This window comes from Gymnogyps californianus, chromosome 1 (genome assembly GCF_018139145.2).
Source record: "Gymnogyps californianus isolate 813 chromosome 1, ASM1813914v2, whole genome shotgun sequence".
Classification (NCBI taxonomy): Eukaryota; Metazoa; Chordata; class Aves; order Accipitriformes; family Cathartidae; genus Gymnogyps; species Gymnogyps californianus.
Window position 1 is genome coordinate 66692646 of NC_059471.1, and position 15829 is coordinate 66708474.

Below are 15829 nucleotides of genomic sequence, written 5' to 3' on the forward strand. Positions count from 1 at the left end.
TCCTGTGCCATGGTGCCTATAGTGCCTGAGGCTCAAGAGCTTCGTATTCATTCCTTGTTCTGTAACAGTGTCTGCCATGCTGAAAGGACGAGTGAAACATCAACTTGCATCTTGGCCTCCTACCAAAGCACATAACCAACTCTAGGGCCTGCAAGAAAAGAAAGAATTAAAGCCCACTTTTTTATGTAGACTAATTATTTGGGGGTAATTTCATGTAGCAAAATTTGAACAGATTGTAAAATCCAGGAAAGAGGTACAGCACACAGCTGCTGAGTAAACTGGTGGATTTTAAAATACCAGAACTCCTCACAGCAAGCAAGCACTGCTGGTTTAGGCAAGCGCTGACATTTACCAAGGATGGTGGAAGGACATTCTCTAAGCTACCCTCTAGTGCTCAGGCTTCCTCAGCCTTCAAGGAAAAGCCAGTCCTGAGAAGAAAGGGAAGACAGGAAGGATGGTATGTAAAGAGTGCAATCACTTTGAGGCTTTGAAAAGGACGGATATGAAGAATAAAAAGGTAGGACATTGCTCAGGCCTAGTTCAAGATGATGTATCTGGGCAAGAGACTCTTGTGCATGAGGCACTGGGCTTTGAAAAAATGACGTTTCTTTAGACTAAAATAGAGAAAGCCTGAGGAGAAACATAGCAATAGCCTTCATGTGTGCAAAAGGCTGCTGCAGAGATGTAGGGACTAATCAGATCTTCATGTCTGTGGTGAAGATAAAAAGACATAGCACATCTCAGTTGCAGCAAGAAAGTTTCAGGGAGGTCCCAGGGAAAACCTTCTAACACTGTGACTAGAAAAGCCCTCTAATAATAGATTTTGTCTGGAGGGCAGTGAAGTCTCTGATGTTGGTAGTCTTTCAGAGCAGGAGAGGTAAGTAGCTGTCAGGTGTGCAGCATGATGGGGGCTGCCCTAGGGAACGAATGTGGACAAGCTGGCCTTCATTATGGTATCCTACAGTACGGCAGGAAAACACACTTTTGTAGGCGTAGTGTCCAACTGGAAGCAATTTTCCCAGAAGGCTCCTTCGCTGGAGCCTTGGCCAACATGCCAAGAATAATAGAGGTAAACTTGATCCCTTGTTGGCTCAGTAAGCTGGGCTGGGTGATGCTGGAGGTCTTGCCAGCCCCTGTTTTCTGTGTTTCCAAGTGAGCAACACAAGCAAAGGGTCACTCTTACGGTCATGCGTTTGTGACCTGCGCTAGCACAGTAATAACAAGCAAGGTTTTCCTTCCTCTTTACTGCTCCCTGACACAGGTGACTCACCCAGCAGGATTATCCTCCATAGGCAGGGCCCCAGACCACAAGGCCCTGTCAACAGCTGTCCCCATGGAGTGGTGTGAGCCAAAAAAAAAAAAAAAAAATCCATCCAGAATAAGGTGGAAATTGATGAATTTGTGAAAGTATGGTCTGGCCTGGTGCTTGTGACAGAGACTGGATTCTGTGTGTCCCAGAGGTCCCATCCAGCCTGCTGCATCTGTACAGGATACCTCCTTACCAGCTCCACTGGATTCAAAGGCTTCGCCTACGAGCATGACAATCAATTTCACCCTACCTAAATTACTTCAAACTACAGTGGTTTGGAATAAAAGAGACCAAAACCTTGTGAAATACCTTATTGGCCTAACCCAGAAAAAAGCCAGAATTTTCCCTCTCGTTTTTTCTTGTTCTGATTAGCTCTATGCTTTACTTGCTCCAGAGCTGGGAGGCAACATGTTTGCAATATGCTTACTGAGCTCTGCAAATTTGGTGCCCTGAGCTACTCTTCACTTCTGAGACGCTTTCCTGGTTCTGCCCAGCTTGCGGGAGGCACAAAGCTCTGGCTTTGGTTGTTCTGCCTTCCTTGGGGCATGGCAACAGCGAGATCACTTACTCTAGCTCCTTGCTGCCTGGGTAGTAAAGCTCTTTTAAGGGGACTTCATCCATGTTTCCTGAAGATGTAGAGCCACCCACAGCAGACAGGGAGAAAGAGAATAGCTGTAGACCATGGTCCTGCAGAGGAAATCACAAAGTGGCAGCCTGGTATCTAGAGTTTCGGTAGCATAACCAAGTTTAACCATGCGACTACATGTTATTCTACTGAGGCAGAACCTGCCCTGGTTTATGGACTCCCCTCTTCCTGAGGAGTCTGAAATACACAAATGTCACAGCCTTGGTGGCAAACTCAGCTCCACGCTGCCCATGCAGGCGAGAGGCCTTGCTGACACAAGGCGCCTGCAAGCTATCAGGGCATTGCTGCAGCAGTGGCTTTTTTCTGTTTTAACATTGTCCCATGCTGACATCGAGTCCAGGCTTTGCTCTTAGAGATTTTGTTTTATCGTGAGTTAATGATGACCTTTGCACTGCAGTGTTTCTCGTTTAGCAGCTGCCCCAGAGCCCTGCAGAGAAACCGGTGGGAGATGCACAGTGAGCTCAGAGGATGGCAATGGCAGGTCATCGCAGGACAATATGTGGCTTCTTCCCATGGTCCTCCTTTTCCTTCAGATGGTGCAGACAGGTACAGCCTTTGCTTTAACTTGGCTTTGTGCTGCTTTGCCTAAACCACACAGGTAATTATTTGCCATTATTTATGCTTTGTGCACCAGGGTGACATGAGTGAAAACCTGGTAGCTTTGCTTTCTCACCCGCCTTGCTCCCAGTTGTCTGCTGCAGTGGAAATATATCCAGGGCTGAGTCACTAGGGGAATACCGTTTGGGACAGAAACAATTGTGTCAGTGTAAAATACAGGGTTAATATGTCAATATGCAGGGCTTTCAAACTGACAGCACAAACGATGTGCTATTCTTCATGTCCTCAAGAGATGTGATAATTAAATAATCCTTACTATCCATTCATAAGCTATTGGGTGACAAAATGAACCCCACAGGGTTTAACAGTGCAGAGGGGAACAAGACCCCTACACCATCACCCAGGGAACAAGACCCCTACACCATCACCCACTGCCCTTGTCTAAGTCTCAACACAAACATCGCATCTCCACTTGAGGAAGCGTCCCACCTGTCTTTGAGGTTGGATCCTGAGATGCTTCTCTACAGAGTAAGTGTGTGAATCATACTGCAGACATGATGCATGCCTTGTTGTTTAATTTTGCTGTAAAAGTCTTTCAGTGATTACAGAGGGCTGGTTGGAGTCAACTGAACAAACACCTGAGTCATCCACATTACAAGAGCTGGGAGTTAGAGGGAGATTTTGACATCCCAGAGATGAGGTGGGAAAGGTACTTAGTGGGACACGGGGTGCCCTGAGAGTCTTCAGGATGTTTCAAGGAAAATTTTCTCATACAAACATGTAGAAAGCAATTTCGAGTGCACTCGTCTGCATTTGATTTAATCAACAGACTAGAAGTGGCTGAAAAAACAAAGATGGAAGATGACTTTAATAAAAGTAACTGTAAAATGACAGAGCTCATGAAGGAAGCAAAGAAAAAGAACAAGAGAATAAAATTAGTGTATCTTTTAAAAGAGAGGAAGATCAGGCTAAAGGCTTTCTAAAAAGCCCCACAAAACCACAAAGTGTTTAAGGCACATGTCCAAACTATCTCAAGGTCAAGAAAGGACACGAGGATTAATTAAAATCATGAACTTCTTCATGACCTGACCTCCAGAAGGAAGTATAGAAAACCCTAGATCTGTATAAAAGAGTTGCAAACATCCTGGCATAAAACCAGAAAAGATAAGGAGTAAATACAATAAGATAAACATGATGTGAAAATCAAGAGCTGATCTAAGTATATGGAAGAGAGACCAAGAAGAATGTTAGTCTGTTCCCAATGGAGAAGAAAATCTTTATTCCTTAAGGTACCAGATTACTTGTGTCCAACAAGGAGGAAAGAAACTGCTGAGTTGCACTAGTCAGGAACAAATCACATGAATCTCCTCCAAGGACAGGATAACAGGCTGGATGGCTGCAAAAGATGCAGTACATGTCAGGTCTCTCCATTAAGGGAGGCTTCTAACATCATTTTATGTAACACTTTTATCGTAACAGAAAGAGAAACACTGGTCTGGATTAAACTATTGTAAGTTTGGTACACGTCTGGTTGAGAAACAGTGCTAAATTGGTCAAAAGATTATATGGAGTGCAGGGCTCCACACAGATGAGCCTGAGGCCCTCTGATACTTGGTATTTTCCACAGGGACATGCAAGACGGAAGAGAGTGTTTACTCACTGCATTTGTAGCTCATTCCAGACTGGAAGGACTACCATAAGTCAAGATGAGAGTTCAAGACAATCTTGTGAAACTGGAACATAAATAGGAGGCAATTCAGTAAACACAAAAACAAAATTTCACCCTCAGTCCCACAACAGACAACCAAGGGAATTTGTAAAATATGTAATAAAAGCAAGAAGTCTTCTCCATTTTCACAAGGATGAACAGCTAGGACAAGAAGTAATGGGATCCCATCACTCTGAGGGACACTCAGGTTAGATATTAGAAAACACTTTTTAGATGTTAGAAGGCTAGTTAAGGAGCGGATTAAGCTGCGTGGGTGAGCTGTGGAATCTCATTGTGAATCTGTAGGAACAGGTTAGACAGCGTCTGTTAGGACTGGTTTACCTCTTCTTGCTCTCACACTGTTAGTGCCAGGAAGAGCTCTCCCATGCTGCCTGTGATCTTGCAATGCCAGGGACTGAGCTAAGGTGAGTAGTATGAGCCATATACAGACGGAAAGGGAATATTGCAAGGGACTACCAAGAGTCCAATACTTCATTTATTACTGATACTTTAGTTGTTGCTAATTTTAGCCTCTTACCCACACCCATGTTCATCTTTGCCTTATACAATGGTTGTTCTGGTGAGAACGGATTATCCCTTGCTTTGCCCTCAAAGAACTGCCAGTTATAGCAGGGAAACACAGCACAAGATGTAAAATAATAGTGGTCTGCCTAATGTTGACAGCTTACCATTTTTTTAGATAATGATAGTTACAACTGTTGTTATTACTCAGGCCTTTGGCAGGAATTGCACAGAATTTCCCAAAATGGTGAGGTGTTTGACTAACGTTTGCAAGTGAGGTTTTGTGAGCTGCTTGTGCTTTTATGAAATCACCCTGAATTTGTAATGTGCCTATACGTTTGTCTCCTTTGCAGTCATACCAAATGCATGCAAAGTCAACAATGGGAACTGTGAGCAGTTCTGCAAAACTGAAGATGAAGGAGTCGTATGTTCCTGTGCTGCTGGCTATGCCCTGGGCAATGACAACAAAACCCGCGCCACACTTAAAGTTCATTCTATGGGACACACATCACATCTTCACCACATTTGGGAAGTGCTGGTGTGTTGCAGTGCCATTGTAGCATGAAGAATAACGTTAACTGTTCACACCTTGCACATGGCTTGCTTGAGGTGTTGCCAACAAATTTAATAAGATCTTAGCTAAAGGTCGTAATTTAAGTAGCATCAAATTGTCCAACTGTGAACAATGTGCAGTAGCAAAAAGAGCTCACGGAAGTGTTCTGTGCAAGTGGGTGCATTCTCGGAGAGAACTGCAAAACCCATGTCCCAGCAGGTATGAAGCCGTATGAGAAACTGGTGATTACAACGGGGCTCAGATTGCTCTTGTCTCACAGACTAAAACAGGCCTTTCATGCTTCAGGAGATTTTGTTAGAAAGGAATGAGTTAGATTTATCATTGGTGAAAATTGATGTCTATTTTCAAGGCCTCCAGGGTGTGCTGAACGCCTACAGATCCAAATGAGTGGGACCCCAAGAAACTTCTCCCTTTACAATATGCAGTTCACAGGGACTCGTTATAATTTCAGTGGTAGTGACATAATGTTATTGCGATTATATATCTCACTTGTTTCCCCTCAAATATCACCTGTTCCATTTAAAAGGAATGCAACCTGCCTTTCTATTTTCCTCTAAAAGCAGATTTTCTGCAGTTAACATATAATAACCTAAATACATGAATAACTACTGACGTTGAATTTAAATCCATCAGTTTTGCCTGCATTCAAAGTGAACATTAGCAATTATTAATCTTAGTCTATTCTTCTGTCTGTCTGATGATATTTGTTATAATGCCCTTTGTAATTTAATACCAAATTGCTGTCATGAGTTTATAATTCCTAACATAGAATACTTTGCTCTGTTTCCCAATTACAGAAGATTTAATAACAGCAGGTACACGAAAATAACGATGCCAATAATGGAAGATGTTGAACTTTTAAATACTTTGAAAATGCTGAACTCATTTGCCCACTTGTTCAAAATGGGCAAGTTTTAGAAGTGGAAAATGATTTTCATTTTTCAACCATGCTGGTCCTTTTGCATTTGCAAAGTTTTTGTCAATGTCTTGAAAAATCTACCAGAGCCAACCCTGATAAGGACACCTGCATATCTAATTCGATTGCAAAAGGCTGCTGTCAAGGAGTTTTCCTTGAACTAAGTGAGTTTTCTCTTGTTTTCATGAAGAGTTGATTCCCTGAAAGTGACCTGTTTCCCTGCAAACCATTTGCCTCCACTGTAGGTACCTAACTGTAACTCTAAAGGCTGCTTTTGACAGCAAAACCCATGTTCCAGCAGATTTGAATAATTTCTTTGATGAAGAGCAACATGAGGTGCACTGGAAGCTAGACTTACTTTTCTGACCATTAAACTGTTCCTTATACCAAGGGCTCTGTCAGACAAGCTCTGTTGAATGGCACTTCGGTGACAGAAATTGTTTTCAACAGCAGCTTTCTGTCCTTCTGCTCTGCTGGAGGTCACTATCCCTTCCATGTCACTTGGCTTGGTGCCTCAAGGACAGCACAGGCACCATCCCCCACAGAGGTGGAAGACTGTGGTCCTCCACATCCTATATATTGGCTTAAATCAGCAAGAAAGGTAGCTCTGGGCTAAAGTGAAGTCTGGTAACAGCAGCTGAGCCTTCACAGCTGTTTGCTCAGTGTTATGGACAGGAACGCCTTGCTCTCAGCACGCGACACATGCCTCAAAGTCCCAGTACCATCCAGACATCAAGTATTAGCGTTTTGGTTTTGCCTTTGCAGTCAAGTTCCCGTGTGGCAAGCTTCAGAGAAATCATGAAACCGGTCGAGAGAAAGTCACAGGAACCACAGCAAGTCCAGATGCTCATCCTGAAAACAAGGAAACCACCGAGGCCCTGAGCAGCCATCCAGAGGTCACTGGGGAGGCTGGCAGTTTACCCAGCGCATCCCCGTGGCAGGTAAGGCACCCTTGTCCTGAGATGTTTAACACGTGACCCCACTCACCAGGACTGGTAGCCTTTTACTCTTCATCGTGCTCATCCCCACTTGCCAAGTAGACCTAGCTTGATTTGAGACAGACTTCCCTGGTGTCAACATTTTGGGTGGTCATTCCACTCTCCTGAGTACTGTGTTTCTGCACAGGTCTCCTACCATGAATGACGTTGTGCCTCCGTTTCAGCACCAAGCAAATGCTGAGAAGGGGAGGCTAGGAGAGAAGTAGAGTTGCAGATATGGGACGTAGAGCTGGGTGAGCCACAGGGTTCCTTCCCTGCCAGCCACCCTGTTATTCGGGTTGCAGCGTGGCAGTATCAGAAGAAGAGCCTGAGTTCCTGTTGTGGCCAAGACTAAAGTGAAGAAAAAACCCAAGCAGGAGCAGTGCTAGTACAATATTAGCTAAATTTTGTTTAAAAAATAGCAACCAAAAACTGTTGGTAAAATAACTGAATGCACAAACTCCGCTTTGAGCCAGGAAGAAGGTCTGTCTTGACAAGTTTCCCACTGTGGTGGCTACACCTCAGTGTAACTCTCACCACCTCTGAATGAAGGATGCCTTTGCCAGAAAATATGTATAAAAATGTCTACTTTAAGAAAACTGCTTCCATCTTAGCTAGCTGTTCAGAATTCCTCTGTACATATGCTTCTGTGCTTTATCTTTCTTCTGTTTCTTTGCAGGTTGTTCTACTAGTAGATGAGTATGATGAATGGTTTTGTGGGGGGACAATTCTGAACCAGAACTTCATACTTTCTGGAGCTCACTGCGTTAACCAGTCTAAAGACTTAGGGGTTCTTGTTGGCAATTGCTTCTCATTTTGCCCTTTACTACAAAAATAAGAAACTGTCCTGTGTTCTAGTCTCCATATGCAAGACACTGAACTCTGCCAGAGTTTTTCTTACCCTCTTGTTATTTCTCACTGCCTCATCTTGTCTCTTGACTAACAGTGAAATACACGTTCAACTTTGTTGAATGGACAATTTCTTTAAGCTTGGCTTGGCCTAGTGTAGCTTGTATATGATAGAAGCCAAGTATAAACTGGGAAAGTATGCGGGCTAGTAAGGTTGAGCTGATGTAGTTAAATGGGTCTAACATTACACCTTTATGCAATTTCCTGTGTCGGCCAAACCTTGAAGAATTCCAGATGCCTCATTCAGATGTTAGCAATAACTGTTTTTACAGTATGTAGATACCAGTCTGAGACTGTTCCATACTTGAAACCTCAAATTTATTATGTATTACTGTCATTTATGAAAAAGTAGTTTACCACAAGTTCTAGGCACTGAAAAATGGTGTTCTGAGTCATAAAAATTGTACTCAGCCTACAATAGTAAAGAAAAAATTGTGTTTGCCTAAACTCCAATTGTCTGTCCGTTTAATTCCCAAAGAGACTTCATACAAATTGAGAAAGACTAAATATATATAAACTTGTAAATTTTTGTATGCAGAATGTTAAAGTTTTAAAAGACAATGAATATATATTTCCTGTTTAAGTCTGTTTGACTATGTTGCTCTACAAATGAGAGGGGCAAGATCCTTCTGTGTTGAGGCTTTTGGTTGTATATCGTAAGAGTGCCATTGGGAATACTGTAATGAAGCCCAAAACTTTGTATCAAAGGTTTCATTGAGAGCATTATTCTGATAGCAAAGTTCTGATTTTCTGCTTGCTTGGCATTTTGGCAGTCCTCTAAAAGCCCTCCAAAACGGGTATAAAACGCTACAGCATCAGGATACAGGACTGGTCTATTTTATTTGTACAGTACAATGCCTATACAAAGTGCAAGGAACTTTGGTCCCTTCTTTTATTGAGAGGCAGTTTAGACTTGTTGGTATTGTCTTATTAACAACTACTTTAACAGTCTGACACAGGGAGGGTGGACAAAGAAAAGGAATAGCCAAGTAGAGCAATGCACAGAGTGGAAAAAATAATTGCACATGCTGAATTTGATACAGAAACTTTTGACAGCGACATAGCCCTTCTCAAATTAGAGGAACCTATCACATTTTCTGAGGATGTTGTCCCAGCATGCCTTCCAGAAGAAGACTTTGCTAACGACGTTCTGATGAACCAAACATTTGGAATTGTCACTGGCTTTGGGAACACGTTTGAACGTGTGCAGCCAGTCAAAAGAATGAAAGTGCTTCAAGTCCCTTAGGTGGACAGAGACACTTGGAAGCTTGCCCTTCGTAGCCTGGTCACAGAAAACATGTTCTGTGCTGGTTATGATGAGGATGGAAAAGATGTCTGCCAAGGAGTTGGAGGAGGCCCCCATGTAACCCAATACAATGGCACTTATTTTGTTACTGGTATCATCAGCTGGGGAGAAGGGTGTGGAAGGCGAGGGAAATACGGAGTATACACCAACTTGTTGAAGTTCCTACCCTGGGTAAGAAGTGTTTTGACAGAAGACTTAACAGTTTGACATTTAATCAACCTAACTGTCCTAGGCATCAGATCTGATCCCTAAGTAATATTTTCCTCTTTTTAACATGCTTGCTAAAATTCTGATAGTTTGTGCTTCCCTTAAGAGATGCCGTCTATTCCTTCATGAGCTAATGCCTGGTTTTCAGAAGGTAAGCTTGGACTTCAAACAGAGCTTGCTGGCTTTGGACAATAATGAAATTTCTTCAAGTGGTTTAGGAACTCCTTCTGCTCTTGCTGTGATAACCTAAATTTGTCTATTGGAGGCTGTGCCTGTGCTGAAGAGCCCCCTCCCATTGCAATGGAAGTTGGAACTAACTCAACATTTCTATGGCAGTACATGCATTATAGAAACAAACCAGACTAGGATAATATCAAAGTAAGACAGTATCAGAGTCGGACAGCATTTAAAAAGCCTCTGGAAAAGCTACCTAATTTTCTAGATTTATATACGTGTACACAGAAAAAGCTAGAAAATGTGAAAACCACCCATGTATCCCCATGAGTCTAAATAAATGAGCATGTCACTGAATCAAATGAGTTCTTAGATGAAGCTCATTGAATTGGAAAGGCTTGCTTGTCATTACCAAAATCACTGGTGTTCTGATATTTTCTTGCTTTCTTTCTGAGATGCTTTCTTCACCAGTGTTATTGATGTCGTGATTTTGGCTATAATAAAGCGAATGCATTGCATACCCTACAAATTACAATATTATTGTATGTCATTGTTTATATAAAGCATTATTTAAATTATTCACAACTGAAGAGTTTTTAAATCTACAAGGATAAATAATCTTTAAAGACTAAGAAAAGCCTGACTCTAATCAGCTGAACCTGACATCCTCTGTCTGCCTTATTTCAATCCAGAGGGTAAAAAAGACTTGTTTTTCAGCCAGCTCAGTGGTACATAAAAATGGTGAACTAGATATTAAGACGTTTGAGTCTCTACAGAAAAATGAAGTACTCAGTGATGTACTTTAAAAAGTGTGTCAGTACGTGTTTTGGAAGAGAGGGAAAAGAGAGATGTTACAAATGACATTGTGGCATAAAGTGTGCAATATTTTTCTCATTCCCTGGCTTCACAATATCCAGTTTCCAAGCGTGAAAGTCACCATTTTGGGCTAATTTTTAATATGGATTGTGTTGATCAGTTTGAAAGGAATAGGGCGGTTAAATTTGTCCTGCAATGACCAGTGTCCCGTTCCCCTACGAAAAACTCAGAAAAATCATGCTGGAGTCTGTTCCATTTGTATAATTTCCCCCTTGTTGTTTTTGATGTGTTTTTCTCTGACACATCTCCTGAACTTCAGGACTGCTAAATGAACTCAATCCTGGAGTGACAGCACATCGCAGGTCATGGTGTTCAAGCCACAGAAAGAAGTTCATCCCCTGATGGCTGCATATGTGACTCCCTGACATCACTGCTCCAAAGGATTTACCCCTGCTTGACTTCCCATAGGACCTCCGTTGAAACCTCTGATTATAATTCAGCCCTAAATAGATATTGAGAGAGCTGAACCTGATATATAGAACTGTGGGCCATGCTCAGACGTGTCCCAGGGATTATGCGGAGGCCGTAATCCCTGCACAGGGCTTGCACTTGCTGACCCATTCCCTCATTGCCATCCATCTCTCCTCCCACCCAGCCCTGCATTACCGCTTGCCCCGGCTCTGCAGCACTCCTGGTTTATTCATAACCAATTACAAAAGGCACGGAAACCTTCAACGGGCTTCGATCGCCATCTTTAGCTCAACGTGCATTCAGAGGAATCAGTCATCTGAGCACCTCCTTCCTCACCTCCCAGTTTGCATTGCCAGGCATGAAACACCATCATCAATCTACTCTGATGTTCAGTACCAGATAAGAACAAATTCTGTCCGCAGGGACACTTACCCCACCTACTTAATTGCACAGAGAATTGCAATTCTCACTCAAGACACATACCAAGGCACAGATCATGTCATCTGTGCTCTGCCTAAATGCTGAGTCCTCACAAAGAGGATAGAGTTTTAACTCAAGTCATCCTGGAAGATTTACTCTGAAACTTTAATAAGCTTTTTTGCCATCTTTTTTCAATATGGACAGATTTTTTTTCCCTGTCATAAATGCAGAAGTCAACTTCCAAAAGCAATCCAGCAGTGCAGCAGTTGCACAAGTCCACAGAGTCCATGTCTCCCACGGCTTTTGGGAGTCAGGTTTATGGCAAGAGCCACTTCCACCACCCAGTTACATCTGTCTGGGTTGTGGGTGGAAGCTCTCTGGTGCTGGCTTTGCACTGGCGCTGCTGAGGTCAGGTCAGGGCTTCCCTCCTGCAGAGGAAGTGACCAGCTGGTCACAGGAACACCTTAAATCACAACATCTGGACACAGCTGCAGGGCTGCTGCCCCACGACCTCAGGGGAGAGAATCAGGCAGAAAGAGAGAGGAACAGGAACCAGCATTAAAAAGTCTGAATTCCAGGTAAACTCCAAACACTTTCTTATCCCATGGGCAGGGACATCTTTCACTAGATCAGGTTGCTCAAAGCCCCATCCACCCTGACCTTGAACACTTCCAGGGATGGGGCAGATGTCAGAGTAGTTCCAAGGTGGCTTTTGTTTTCGCTGCCAGGCTGTCAGGAGACTTGCACAACCTTGTGGCTAGGCTGAAGTCCTTGTTGTGGGTGCAGGATCCACAAGAGAGAATCCAGGCTCCCCAGGGTTACATTCCTCCCCCCTGCTTGCTCCCCCAGGATTTCCTGCAATCTGTAACCAAACCAGAAGGACAGTGCTGATGCTCTTCTGAAAAGGCTGCAAGTTCCTCCAGCTTTTAGAAATGGTGATGCACTTTGGATTTGGCAAGAAAAATTTTTTTTTTCTGCAGGTGGTGAACAAAACTGACTGATGACAGTCCAGGTGTTTAGCTGTATTATAACCCATTTTAACTACACTAAGCATTAACCCTTTGCAGAGTATGTGCTTCCTCTCTGCTGACCGGGCAAATTTCAGCTGACATTTTTGCAGCTTCTGTACACACAAAGACCCGTGCTGCTTATAAGCATGCGTGCTGATAACCATGCTTTGTACGAAGAGAGTGTACATCGGCATGTAAATGGGATTAGCTTGTGTCACTCATTGCTAGCTCTTGACCAAGGCTACACATGACCACGGTCACCTGTTTTGCACCAGCTGGTGTCTAGTCAAGGCTGAGGGATGCATTCCCGTTTTGTTGTTCCCAAACACTTTCTGCAAGGGAGCATTTCTTCTTTAATTTGAAAAAGCTCTCCCTTTTTCCTGAATCTGCTGCTTCCACTTCCATGTTCTCTATGCAAAGAATAGCCTAAAGCTCCACAACATATTTGTCCAAAAAATCAGCCCTCTGACAGAGGAATTACTGAGTTAAGCCACAGTAAAACCTGGCCTCCGCCCTCTCCATCTCTTTGGAGCTGACAGCGACTGCTGTGATTTACCTGCAGCTTGTCCAGGGCTCTTCCCTATGGGGAGGAAGAGACCAGCCGGGCAGGGGGTGGCCGGTCCTGGTCCCCTCCTCTGCCTCTGGTGAAGGGATGGTGCTTTGGGGACCCATCGATACTCAGGGCACAGGGCAGTTTTTGTCTTCAGTTTGTCGGGCAGAAGATGAGTGACCTGCGTGGAAAATGACGACGTGGAGGACAAGGAGGTGGCTTGCTGTAGCCATGGGAGGTTTAGCAAAAGGGATGACAGGGCCGTGGGGTTCAGCAGCATTTTGTCTGCTGCCCTGTGTCACATGGGGGTGGACAGGCATTGCCTGGGGTGGGCTGCAGCGGGGCTGCAAGCACGTCAGTCGTTCAGTCGGTCACGCCTGCTCCTACCTCCTCGCCCTGCCAGCCGGGACTCTGGGTAACCTGGAGCAAGGAGAGAGAGCACAGAGGAAGCCAGCAGGGTTTTGAGGACCATGCCACTGGCAAAATGGGGCAGGAGAGGAGGCAGAGGCAAGAAACTCATCAGGTCCATCTGCAGCACAGATGGCTCAGAGCAGAGGGGCTTAGAGGGGCCCCTGCTATTGCCTCACTTCCAGCGAGCTGAGCTTTGCCAGGTCGCTAACCACCAACTTACACATCTCTACACATGTCAGAGAAAACACATCCTTCCTTTTTCTTCTGCCCCCACGTTCCCAGAGCTGTGGTGTGGCAATGGGCAGACAGAACCAGGGTGGGGGGCACGGTACAAGGCAACACCGGAGGAGTCTGCTCCTTGTGGGCCCCATCCCCGCTCCTCCTCCTCCTCCCAGCTCTGAAGCAGCAAGCAGCTGTGGGCTTTCCCTTACCCCAGGGCTCCCAACTCCCCGCTGAGGGCTGATGCAAAGAGAAGAGGCTGCAGAGAGGCAAGGCGGAGGAGAGGGGAGGCTGGAGCTGCTCCTGTGAGCCTGCACCTCCTGCCACGGGGCAGGCGCACCACGGTCCACTTCACCTTGAACCATCTTCAGTGTCTACGACACACAACTAACTGCTGTGCCCGTGTGCCGCTCGGTGGGAGGACACCCCCAGGGAGAAACGTGGCTGCAAGCCCAGCCATCAGCTTTTGTTATTTGCTTAGCGCGGGTGTGATGTTTTCTGCAAAATAACTGCTGTCCCCTTTCGCTAGCTGAGGTGTGCATTTCCAAAAAGCACGTGACGAGTTACTCAGGACAGCTGCCCTCGGCCGCCCCCGCTGCAGCAGGGCTGATGGCCAGCCAGGGCCCGCAGCACAAGGTGGGTGGCTTTGGCATATCCCCATCACTGCCCCATCACTGCCCGGGCAGCTGGTCTGCAAACCCGCTTCCCTTGGCTTGCCGCACGTCTCGGGGGGGGACTTCCATGGGAAGCCGCTGCTAAAGCAGGACCAGCTAACAACTCAGTTACTCCGTCCTGACGAACTGCAGATTTCTTATCTGACACGGCGTGCAGGCCTCACGCTGGAAAGAGTAACCCTCCAAGCAGCAGGCAATCCTTAAGTGGAGCTGCAGGAAACAGGGGTGTGGGACTCCTTAATGAAACACGTCTCCATGTGCTCACTGTGGTAATTAAAGGAATGGAAAAAGAAATCCCAGTAACTCTTCATAAAGAAAGATGTGAGGAAAGGACTGCCCTTTTAAAACCCTCTCTTTATGGAATTTTCCATGGTAATATGAAAATTAAAATGTAAAGCCTGTTGCATTGATATCAATACAGACAAAGCAAAGTCAGTGCCATAACGTACTGAGTACACTGTGGCCCATTCCCAAGGACACAGCTGCTCAGTCAAGGAATACTTTTTTTAAAAAAAAACACACAGTAAGAAAAAAATGACCATGTAAACGAAGATCTGGTGAGAATACAGCTTCTGAAGCTCTGTGTTGTTAATATTAACCTAATTTGAATAATTACTTTATACCTACAAGGGTTCCTTAATTGACGTAGGTTTGCGAAATGTAAACAGCTTGTTCTAAAAAAAATAAATCTGCAGATCCGCATTTTTGTGCTGGGTTCTGCAAAGTCCTGTGCTGACATCAAGTGGTGACATATTTTTCATGCCGAAGGGAGCCAGACTTGCCGTACTGCGTATGCACGGGGCGATATTCGTTATCATGGGAAGATAAAGGCAAGTAGACAAGGGGCCTCAGGGGGGCTATGGCGGCAGCCTCACTGCCTGTGGGGATGGTCAGCCAGAGGAGCATGGAAAAGCCACGCAGCCACCACCGTGCAAGGTGAGGAGGGCGAGGTGAGCCTCTACAGCGGCTCCTGGGCACACGAGGTGCTGGCTGAGCCCCATCCCACCCACCAGATGTGACCACTGGCATCAGCCCCCCCGCCCCCCTTTCCCCAGCCAAGAAACCCCCGGCTGGGACAGGTACAATGGGGTTTGGTGGCCTCAGGGGACTGAGGAGAGCACGGAGAGCTCATTTGCTAAATAAAGCTTGACACACAATTAACCAAAGAGGATGGGAGGCTATATTAATTAGTTCTGCAGAAATATCAAGGAGGGGAAAATAAATACGTAAGGTTATGAACTGGCTGTGAATAAAATCTAGCTTGATATTAGAAGGGTTTTAGCTCCGAGTAAACTTCTGGAACAACATCCCTGCAGAGACTGTGCAGGAAAACCCTCCCACAATGCAGTTTTAATGCAGAAGTTAATTATTTGCTGAAGGCATTAGGGTCCGTGATGTGAGCTGTACCATCAGCCCCGGGCTCGCAGGGACTGGCCTTGGTGAGGCATGTGG

The 15829-nt window shown here is 45.0% G+C and overlaps 1 pseudogene; it reads left to right on the forward strand.

Annotated features, from left to right (window-relative positions):
• The first annotated feature begins 2423 nt into the window (after positions 1–2423).
• On the forward strand, positions 2424–9632 carry LOC127023097 (coagulation factor X-like; annotated as a pseudogene).
• The last annotated feature ends 6197 nt before the right edge of the window (positions 9633–15829 follow it).